A 10,681-nucleotide genomic window follows, 5' to 3' on the forward strand; every position below is an offset into this window, starting at 1 on the left:
AATGATGGGTCAGATTGTTAATGGCGACTCTTTCACTGGCCCAGAGTTGCATTAATCGTGTGTACCTACTGTGGTTTAGATATTTGCACCTGCTTGCCATGGAGAGGCACTATTTTCTTATTCACCCACTCAAACACAAATTTGTTTATGTGAAACAACAAATCATTCTCTGACTGGAAAATATCTATCCTAAGAACACAGCGATAGTCAGTTCTGTTAAACTAAATGTATGCCACTGGATGTAAATAATGTACAAGTCACACTCATTATACTATAATGAACCATAACAAATTTGGATTTGAAGAGATATACAAATGGGCGTGTAGGAGAAGATCTCGATTTAATCAGGGGGTCTAGATCTCTGTTGCAGATCCCTTGTTTTCACAAAAGACGCTAAACCCCTTTTCTGTTTGCTTTGGCTTTTAGTTCGTTGCTTCGACAAAGATTCAAAACGTAGTTCTTCCATGTCTTCGTCTTTCATATCTAACTCCGGTGGGGAGATCCTCTTTGCCAAGACCTCAAGTGAAATGCGGCATTCGATTGCAGGTTCTATAAGACAAAGAACATGTGTTTTTCAATTTGATCATCATTTGTATTTTGACAAATGAACTGACTAATTGCTACAACAGGCCTATATAGTTCAATATTAATTTAGATATGGCAACGATAATATATCAAGATAATGGAAAAAAACAAAAGGCACACTTTGGTTACTTAGGCAATTGTAAAGTATACAATTGATCCAGGTTGAAATATGCTGACTGCTTCCAATGGGAAATGATGAATACAGAGGCAAGATGCCCACTAGGAAACAGGCCAGAGCATTAGCATGCCACTAGCATCGGAGGTTATGCTGCTGGTGGGAATTTAGTTTTTAAGAGGCTGATTTGGTCCTGTATATTAGATCTTATTGCCAACCAGAAGTCTGACATGTAGGTTGAGGGGGTACTGACCTTTTTGAAGCCTTCAAATTGATTTTACTTAACTTCTACACCCCATCTTCATTATGCAAGTGCATGTAGTGTTATCCTATCCTAGAGACTATGGCTGTAGAATGAGACTATGGCTCAGAATTACATAGTATGTTTAGCTGCAGTGTACAAAGTATGCAGGGTAGTATGTTTGTTTAAGTATGGTTGACAGACCAGGATGTCATACAACATTTGCCCCAAAATTGAATAACAGCAAGGAATGTCTGATTTTTATGTAAGAATTACAGCTCTCAAAATTAGATATATTTTCTACCACTGAGGTCGCACAGATGAGTGCAGTACCAGAGACTCTAGCAGCAGAGGGCACACATCAAGAGTACAAGATGAATATGGGGATCTATGGAGTTTCTCCGATTTTTAAACGTTTTTGTAAGCGCTTACATAGTTAAGTTAAAATGTTTATGGCAACCGGGGCTCAAATGTAGATATGACACTGTAACAATGTTTAGATTTAGCCATGAATCGGTCTATTTCCCATTTGTATGTTGTAAAACTTGCCACTAGTGGGACACATCAAACGAGTGGAAAACTGAATGCGGTACAATGGAGGAAAACCTATAAAAAAAAATTTTCATGTTATGGCTAAATCAAAGTGGCTATTTTATTGTATGAGATCACTGTACACTATCACAGGAATGTTTATTTCTATCCCAGAAGGCATTACTGGAGGAAGGGGTTGTGGCTAACACCAAAGATATGCCCCTATTTGTCTCAGATCTGATTGACATATTTAGCAGCCAACACTTATCCTTTAATGAGTGATGCGATAGTTTGATTTCAAACATCAGAATACTGTCATGACAATGGGAAGGTAGCTGTAGCCCAAGCTAGCCTACTGGCAAGGTACTAACTCAAGATAACTCTATGGTAAAATGACAATATTCTTGTCAAGAGTTTGGGACCTCTAGGTGTTGGATTAGCATTTGCAATCCCGCCTAGAATACCTGCCCATATTCACTACCGGATGTAGTATGTTTAGTACAATGTGCATGCTCATGTCGTATGCAAGTATTTTAGCAAGTAGTTCCCCATTCTGAACATAGCCTATGGTCATGTTGAGTGCCATTTGGCATAGTAAACTGTGGTCTGTCGTTGGGGGTAAGATTGGAACCTCTGCTGGGTAGTCATTCTACTGAATTTTGAGGACAGGAAAGTGTGCTGTGCGCAATTGCTCTTGAGTCCTTCCTCTTTTCTTGACTGGCTTTGAAACCCGACAGGTAGGCATCACAGAACTCTAATTATTAAGCCGAATATTAACCATCAACTTTAGTGTACAGTTAATATTTTATCTAGTTACACTTTACATCAACAGGTATAACACGTTATGCAAAACTAATCAGAAGCATGTTTGGCCTCCTTATGTCTTATATAATCTAGTAATGATCCTGACTACATTTTGTCACTTTGAAGATTTGATTAGACATATTGCAAGCCTTATAATAAGACATCTCGAAGGCTCCTACCTGCTTATAACAAGTTATAAAGAATTTTCACTGTCAGCTTTAAATAAAGTGTTACTGTTTATTCCTTTACAGTAGGCATTATTCATTTATGATTAGAATTTACGGTTTCTATTAAGTGTTGGAAGACTACACACAACACACACCAATTTCCTTAGACCAATAACTGTTCCTCAATCTCAACTGTTGGGTTTGGGTGTCTCTTGTGACGGGTATAGTTATTTAAGAATCATCCGTTTTGAGGGGAGTTTATTCTTACATGCAACACTAGCCATATTTACCGCTTACGTGGCCTTTGCTACTTTTGTGCGCTTCATCCTTTTCCTCCGCATGAGGGTCACCTGAGGCCTTTTCAACCCCGCGATGAGCAAGAGCAGTCTGGGCCGGGACTTGGTGAGCCAGCTTCTCAGTAGCGTCCCCTTGGGAAACCTGGGGGAATGGTAACAGCTTAATCCACTAGTTTATACAGCACCATTTTATATAAGCACGGTGTACATTATATGACCGCTAACTTGACTGTTACTGCATGACTGACTATCTGCACAAGAGGTTGTCCATTGTTTTAGTAATTGTATATGAAGGCGAGGAAAAATAATCTCATGCAGTCATGCATGTAATTTCTCTTGGAAGCTTGTGTCTGTTACTGGTTCCACATTTAACATGAGGTCAATACTTTTAGGCTTGAGGCTTGGAGGTGAAATACTTGTTTTCTTTCTTTTAGGCAGTATTGACCTAGATAATTGCACAGATAAAATGTGCAATCATTCATAAGTACAATGTCAATAATAACTTGGCCCCAATTTGGCAATCAAATACGATATTTACTTAATCATTCATCCTGAGTAAAGGCCCTGCTGCCAGTTAATGGATTTGAAATGACCATTATTGAATCTCCTTTCACGTAATCATATTGCTGTCCTGAAAGCTTACTAATGTTGAGAAGTAACACCACTTTGTCAATTATCTGAAGCCCTTCAGGTGAGACTATACAGCAAGCAGCTAACTTGCAATTTTGATCAAGATCTGATCTCAAGCTAAATATACGGTTGGTCTGATTTAACTATATATATATATATGTGTGTATATATATATATATCCACACACACACACACTTAGGTTGGAGTCATTAAAACTCGTTTTTCAACCACAAATTTCTTGACATCTACTTTGTGCGTGACACAAGTAATTTTTCCAACAATTCTTTACAGACATATTATTTCACTTATAATTCACTGATTCACAATTCCAGTGGGTCAGAAGTTGACTGTGCCTTTTAAACAGTTTGGAAAATTCCAGAAAATTATGTCATGGCTTTAGAAGCTTCTGATAGGCTAATTGACATAATATGAGTCAATTGGAGGTGTACCTGTGGATGTATTTCAAGGCCTACCTTCAAACTCAGTGACTCTTTGCTTGACATCATGGGAAATTCAAGAAATTAGCCAAGACCTCACCAAAAAAATTATAGACCTCCACAAGTCTAGTTCATCCTTGGGAGCAATTTCCAAATGCCTGAAGGTACCACGTTCATCTGTACAAACAATAGTACGCAAGTATTAACACCATGGGACCACACAGCCGTCATACTGCTCAGGAAGGAGACGCGTTCTGTCTCCTAGAGATGAACGTACTTTGGTACGAAAAGTGCAAATCAATCCCAGAACAACAGCAAAGGACCTTGTGAAGATGCAGGAGGAAGCAGGTAAAGTTATCTATATTCACAGTAAAACGAGTCCTATATCGACAACCTGAAAGGCCGCTCAGCAAGGAAGAAGCCACTGCTCCAAAACCGCCATAAAAAAGCCAGACTAAGGTTTGCAACTGCACATGGGGACAAAGATCATACTTTTTGGAGAAATGTCCTCTGGCGAGATGAAACAAAAATATAACTTTTTGGCCATAAGGACCATCGTTATGTTTGGAGGAAAAAGGGGGAGCTTGCAAGCCGAAGAACACCATCCCAACCGTGAAGCACGGGGGTGGCAGCATCATGTTGTGGGGGTGCTTTGCTGCAGGAGGGACTGGTGCACTTCACAAAATAGATGGCATCATGAGATAGGAAAATTAGGTGGATATATTGAAGCAACATCTTAAGATATCAGTCAGGAAGTTGAAGCTTGGTCGCAAATGGGTCTTCAAAATGGACAATGACCCCAAGCATGCTTCTAAAGTTGTGGCAAAATGGCTTAAGGACAACAAAGTCAAGGCATTGGAGTGGCCATCACAAAACCCTGACTTCAATCCTGTAGAAAATTTGTGGGCAGAACTGAAAAGGCGTGTGAGCGCAAGGAGGCCTACAAACCTGACTCAGTTACACCAGCTCTGTCAGGAGGAATGGGCCAAAATTCACCCAACTTATTGTGGGAAGCTTGTGAAAGGCTACCCAAAACGTTTGACCCAAGTAAAAAAATTTAAAGGCACTGCTACCAAATACTAATTGAGTGTATGTAAACTTCTGACCCACTGGGAATGTGATGAAAGCTGAAATTAATTATTCTCTCTACTATTATTCTGATATTTCACATTCTTCAAATAAAGTGTTCATCCTAACTGACCTAAGACGGGGAATTTTTACTAGGGTTAAATGTCAGGAATTGTGAAACTGAGTTTAAATGTATTTGGCTAAGGTGTACTGTATGTAAACTTCTGACTTCAACTGTGTGTATATATAATATATGTATTTGCTAGGCTGCAAAGTTTGGGTGTCCCTTGCCCAATTCTGTGTTGTACTTGTTTAGTTGCCCTCAATTAACTTGTTTTTGCATGTGAATATGCAAAGCACATGCTAAAAACAATGTGGCTGACAACCTCAACTATTGACCTTTTATGTGACCAACACTCTTGGGTTTACCGTAAAGTTCTGGACTGCCAATGCGCACACATCAATCTCATCTCCTCTGATACCTATATCACCAGCATTTTTTCTGTATGTATTTTAGACCTAATGCAATATTCTTGCCTTGCTTATCCTTAAAGCATGCACAGTTTAAACACCTGAATACTTGGAGGAAACAATTTGTTACTATGGTTGCTGACAAGGGCACACAGCCACACGCTACTGAGAGAGCCGTACATACAGAACGTGTATGTATCTTAAAAATGTATGGCTGCAATTTCCACCCTAACCTATATGGCGTCAAACTACTGAATAAACTTCATCCACTTTGTCGCACACTCTGTCGCATGAGGATATGTGGAACGACAACTAGGCCGGGACAATGGATTACACTAACAGAAATGGCTTTGAATCACACCTAATCAAATGGCATCTAAATTGCACTCACTTGTGGCAGGCTTCCATAAAGTAAACCTGAAAAAGAAACCAGAACAGTACCTCAACCAGTAACAGTCCTCACCGAAGCACCATAGCAACCTTCTTACACCGAGCTCACATTCTTTGCTATTGCACAGCGGCAGACGTGCGAGCAGTCTGCACCACGGGCGAGCCTTTTAGCCCTTACATATGTCCGACCCCGCGCAGCCCCACCGAGTTCTGACTGCTGAGCACGATGGAAAATATAAAACCTTCAATTGTTCAACTTTTGCTGGTCGAGCGCGGCTAAACTGACCAGAGAGAAATCTAGCAATGTTTAGATGTGGTATGGCCTTGCTGAAGCCATTGTTGTCCCTCTGCGGGCTTGATGTTAAATGTACCGAGGGCAACATTGTTTGTTCAGTGCATCCATCCCCACTCCCTCTTCCCCCTCATCATTGCCATTTTTCATTAGCTTTATGGAAAGAGGTCAGGATAGATTTCCAGTTTCTCTGTCCTCTCAAGTGGTACAAGGTTAGGAGTAGGGTGTTTTCAATTCAAAATGTGTTTTATTTTGTACCTTAATCAATGTCCTAAAGCTTTAGGAGCCTCTTTAGATATCATGTTTGATTGAAGCCTAGGTGTGAACCCTCTGAATTGTTCTTGACCTCTTGCTGACCTCTTCATGACATCTAGGTTAAAGTAAGTGTCTGGTCGTTTTCAAGTAGTTGTTCAATTAATGTCATAGTCCTTGCTCATAGTGTCGGAAATCCGAAACATTTCACCAAGTGCCAAAAATATTTTCCTCTTCCATTAGTTTCTTCACTTAGAACATTCCTTGTTGATAATGGATATTTCCACACCCTTGTATTTCCACATTATACATCCAGGTTGTTCTTTTCTGCTCTGATAGTGCCCCCTCTCAACTTGCGAGAGTGAGAAGATTGCTATTATGCAGTTTACAATTCCAGCCCCCAACCTGAGAGCTGAAATCTTGCCATTTTGTTACTGACCAGTCCCCTTAGTCAGGTAAGACAGATAACAGACATTTTTCTCTCCTGTCCATCCTGCTAGTTGCTACAGGATGGACAGGAGAGAAAAATGTCTTAGCTGGCTTACCTGAGCTTAGTGTCTGTGCAAATCTTAAAGCATTTACCTAATCACCAACCAGGCATACACTCACTCATAGCAAATGTTCTTCAATAGCATTACAAATGTTCCTCATTGGTAGCTAAAGATTCCAAACACTGATAAGAGTTCAAATATAGTTATAGCCGAATGGTGGCCCTAAAATATCCATTGAGAATAACTTTTCAAAGTAGAACATACCGTAGTCTGTGTTTGGCATGAAAACTACCAAGATACCACAATTACTTTCTTACAAGTTATTAGCACTTGCCTTAAATACATCAGGAGTTGAGAGGGTCTTACTCCTGAGCAATAGTTTAGAGTTCAAGTATTAAAATGGAGGTGAGGAACTCCAATTGCTGCCATTAGTATATCCACACCCAAGCTACCCCTCTTAAAGCCACACAGTCAACTTCCACTCTTCTTTCGGCACACGACTTACAGTACTCGCCTAAAGTTCCTACCTCTGGAGGAATAACAAACGCAAAGCAGTCCTTACCAATTGACCCCACACATTTGTTAGGTTATGCCCCCCGCGTCCCTGCAAAGGCACATATATGATCCTGATCGTTTTTTTTCTTCCTTTCACACTAGAAGGTTCAACCAGGATGCAAAAACAAATCTGCTAAATAATAGGAGGCCATGAAGTCCACGGGGGAGGCAGGGAGGGGGCTTTAAAAAGGAGGGTCCACTCAGCAATTCTCACTGCAAACCGCAACGGATGATCCTGGCCAGCCAGCCAATCAGGGTGTCGACTTGCCCCGTTGCCATGACATCCGGCACTTGACCAATATAAAAAACACAACCATTGGACAATGTAGAAAGAGGTCAGCCAAACTGTCATGTCCCCACAATAAGTGGGCACATAGGTGATCCAACTAACTTAAGTTCACTTACATCCCAGTCTTTGCTTTTCTGGTGGAAGAATATCTGGCTATTAATTTCCAATACCTTTTATTATGCTGTGCCTTGCACTGTCACTACATTCTTTTAACTGCGGGAAATATTTGACTAAAATGTGCTCTACTGGCTCAAAAGCGACACAACTTGAACAGACACAGCATATTTAGAACCCACCATGCTCAGAAATGTATCATTTTCCAATCATACACTCACTATCAGCTGTGAAACCTTTGGTTAGTACACCTTGTGCATTTTGTAATAGAAGCAGCTTTAATTTTAGTGGCTACCTAGTGCTCTCTAGATGGAGCTGTGGCTTCAGCCAATACTTCATGAGATGCAGGAAATGTGTCCTCAGCCCAGGCAGGAGTGGGAGGAGTAGGACTGTAATGGCATGCTTAGTTGCCAGTCTGCACAACTCAGGATAGCCCCCCTGTTTGGGCACTGCAAAGATTGCCCAAGAAGAAAAAGGGGAAGGAGGAGGGTGGAAGGCCTGGCACTGCATTGCAGATCATCAAATGAGAGGGAGGGAGGGGATTTCCGGAGGGATGCTGTGTGATTCCCTGTTGTAAGTCTGCAGAATATCAAATATGCCAGGCTAATGGCTCCTCTTACTCACTGCAGTTTAGTGTGTTAGGGTATGAATTTCAATTTGTCTTTAATATTACAATTGATGTAATTTTATAATGATTTGTAGTAATATTTTTGATTGACTCATTTCCCTTCAATTATCCAGAGTAATTACCCTGATTTCTAATGGAACCTTGACTGCTTGGTTGCTTGAGAACCATACATTCTGATCATTATACTCTTCACACCTGGTTAAATAAAGTGTGAAACCTTTATACAGTTTATTCGGAAAGTATTCAGACCCCTTGAAATTTCACATTTTATGTTATAGCCTTATTCTAAAATGTGTAAATAAAAAAACGTATTTAAATAAGTATTCAGATCCTTTGCTTTGAGACTCAAAATTGAGCTCAGGTGCATTTTCTTTCCATTAATCGTCCTTGAGATGTTTCTACAACTTGATTGGAGTCCACCTGTGGTCAATTCAATTGATTGGACATGATTTGGAAAGATACACACCTGTCTATATAATGTCCCACAGTTGACAGTGCATATCAGCGCAAAAACCAAGCCATGAGGTCGAAGGAATTGTCCATAGAGCTCCGAGACAGGATTGTGTCGAGGCACAGATCTGGAGAAGAGTACCAAAAAATGTCTGCAGCGTTGAAGGTCCCCAAGAACACAGTGGCCTCCATCATTCTTAAATGGAAGAAGTTTGGAACCACCAAGACTCTTCCTAGAGCTGGCCGCCCGGCCAAACTGAGCAATCGGGGGAGAAGGACATTGGTCAGGGAGGTGACCAAGAACCCGATTGTCACTGACAGAGCTCCAGAGTTCCTGTGTGGAGATGAGAGAACTTTCCAGGAGGAAAACTATCTCTGCAGCACTCCAATCAGGCCTTTATGGTAGTGGCCAGACGGAAGCCACTCCTCAGTAAAAGGCACATGACAGCCCGCTTGGAGTTTTCCAAAAGGCACCTGAAGGACTCTCAGACAATGAGAAACAAGATGCTCTGATCTAATGAATCCAAGCTTGAACTCTTTGGCCTGAATGCCAAGCGTCACGTCTGGAGGAAACCTGGCAACCATCCCTATGGTGAGGAATGGTGGTGGCAGCATCATGCTGTGGGGATGTTTTCAGCGGCAGGAACTGGGAGACTAGTCAGGATCAAGGGGAAGATGAACAGAGCAAAGTACTGAGAGATCCTTGATGAAACCCTGCTTCAGAGCGCTCAGACCTCAGACTGGGGCGACAGTTCACCTTCAAACAGGACACCGACCCTAAGCACACAGCCAAGACAACGCAGGAGTGTCTTCGGGACAAGTCTCTGAATGTCCTTGAGGGGCCCGGCCAGAGCCCGGACTTGAACCCGATCAAACATCTCTGGAGAGACCTGAAAATAGCTGTGCAGCGACGCTCCCCATCCAACCTGACAGAGGTTACAGGTGTGCCAAGGTTGTAGCGCCCTACCCAAGAACACTCAAGGCTGTAATCCCTGCCAAAGGTGCTTCAACAAAGTACTGAGTAAAGGGTCTGAATACTTACGTAAATGTGATATTTCCAAAGTGTCTAAACTGTTTTTGCTTTGCCATTATGGGGTATTGTGTGTAGATTGATTGAATACATACAAAAATATCAATTTTAGAATAAGGCTGTAACGTAACAAAATGTAGGAAAGTGAATACTTTCTGAATGCACTGTGTAGTGTAGGTTTGTTACTTATGCTCTGCTGTTGTAGTTGAATGTCTGATACTAATCAAGTATCTGATGTAGAGTGCCCAAAGGACCAGAGTATCTCTACAGATCTAATCAGATTAGAGAGGCTATCAGTGAAAACAAACCAATCTAATGCCCATGGTTCAAGGGGACTCAAAGCCCCAATTGCACCATACTGAGTGTGCTGTGGGATCTGGCGATCCTGGTATTCATAGTTGGTTCAGTCCACATAAGTAGCAGATTCACAAACCACAATCTTTGCTGTGTTGCTTTTCAACTAAAGGCTTGCACACATCGCACCGACTGTGGATCTAGCATTCATCTGGTTCAGCACTCTGTTTTAGGGACCACTCGCAGTAGACGTCAGACTGCCGATTCTACATACGCACTCTGTTCGCAAATTACGTTCAGAGGTGCCAAGTACTCTCAGCCAGCAAACGCTATTGGTGTTTCTGAGCCCTAAGACTTGTTTGGGTGGGTATTTAGAGGGGTTCTAGCCTATAGTTACATATAGCTTACCATAACTATATATAGTATATTATAAATTGAGTGTACAAAACAGGAACACCTTCCAAATATTGAGTTGTACCCCCTTTTGCCCTCAGAACAGCCTCAATTCGTCAGGGCATGGACTCTACAAGGTGTCAAGCGTTCCACAGGGA

General features: G+C 41.4%; 1 long non-coding RNA gene across 3 annotated transcripts; it reads right to left on the bottom strand.

The window, feature by feature from the left end:
• Window positions 1-321: 321 nt before the first annotated feature.
• On the bottom strand, window positions 322-7,565 carry LOC115208503 (uncharacterized). 3 transcript variants are annotated; one of them, XR_003881184.1, is made up of 3 exons: window positions 7,333-7,565; window positions 2,734-2,881; window positions 322-549 (listed from the first exon to the last, which is right to left on the bottom strand). It is a non-coding gene; the product is annotated as an uncharacterized LOC115208503 (long non-coding RNA). The 3 variants fall into 3 exon arrangements; XR_003881186.1 differs by lacking the exon at window positions 7,333-7,565 and adding an exon at window positions 7,276-7,314; XR_003881185.1 differs by lacking the exon at window positions 7,333-7,565 and adding an exon at window positions 5,787-5,944.
• Window positions 7,566-10,681: the final 3,116 nt, after the last annotated feature.

Source organism: Salmo trutta, chromosome 14, assembly GCF_901001165.1.
Source record: "Salmo trutta chromosome 14, fSalTru1.1, whole genome shotgun sequence".
Taxonomy (NCBI): Eukaryota; Metazoa; Chordata; class Actinopteri; order Salmoniformes; family Salmonidae; genus Salmo; species Salmo trutta.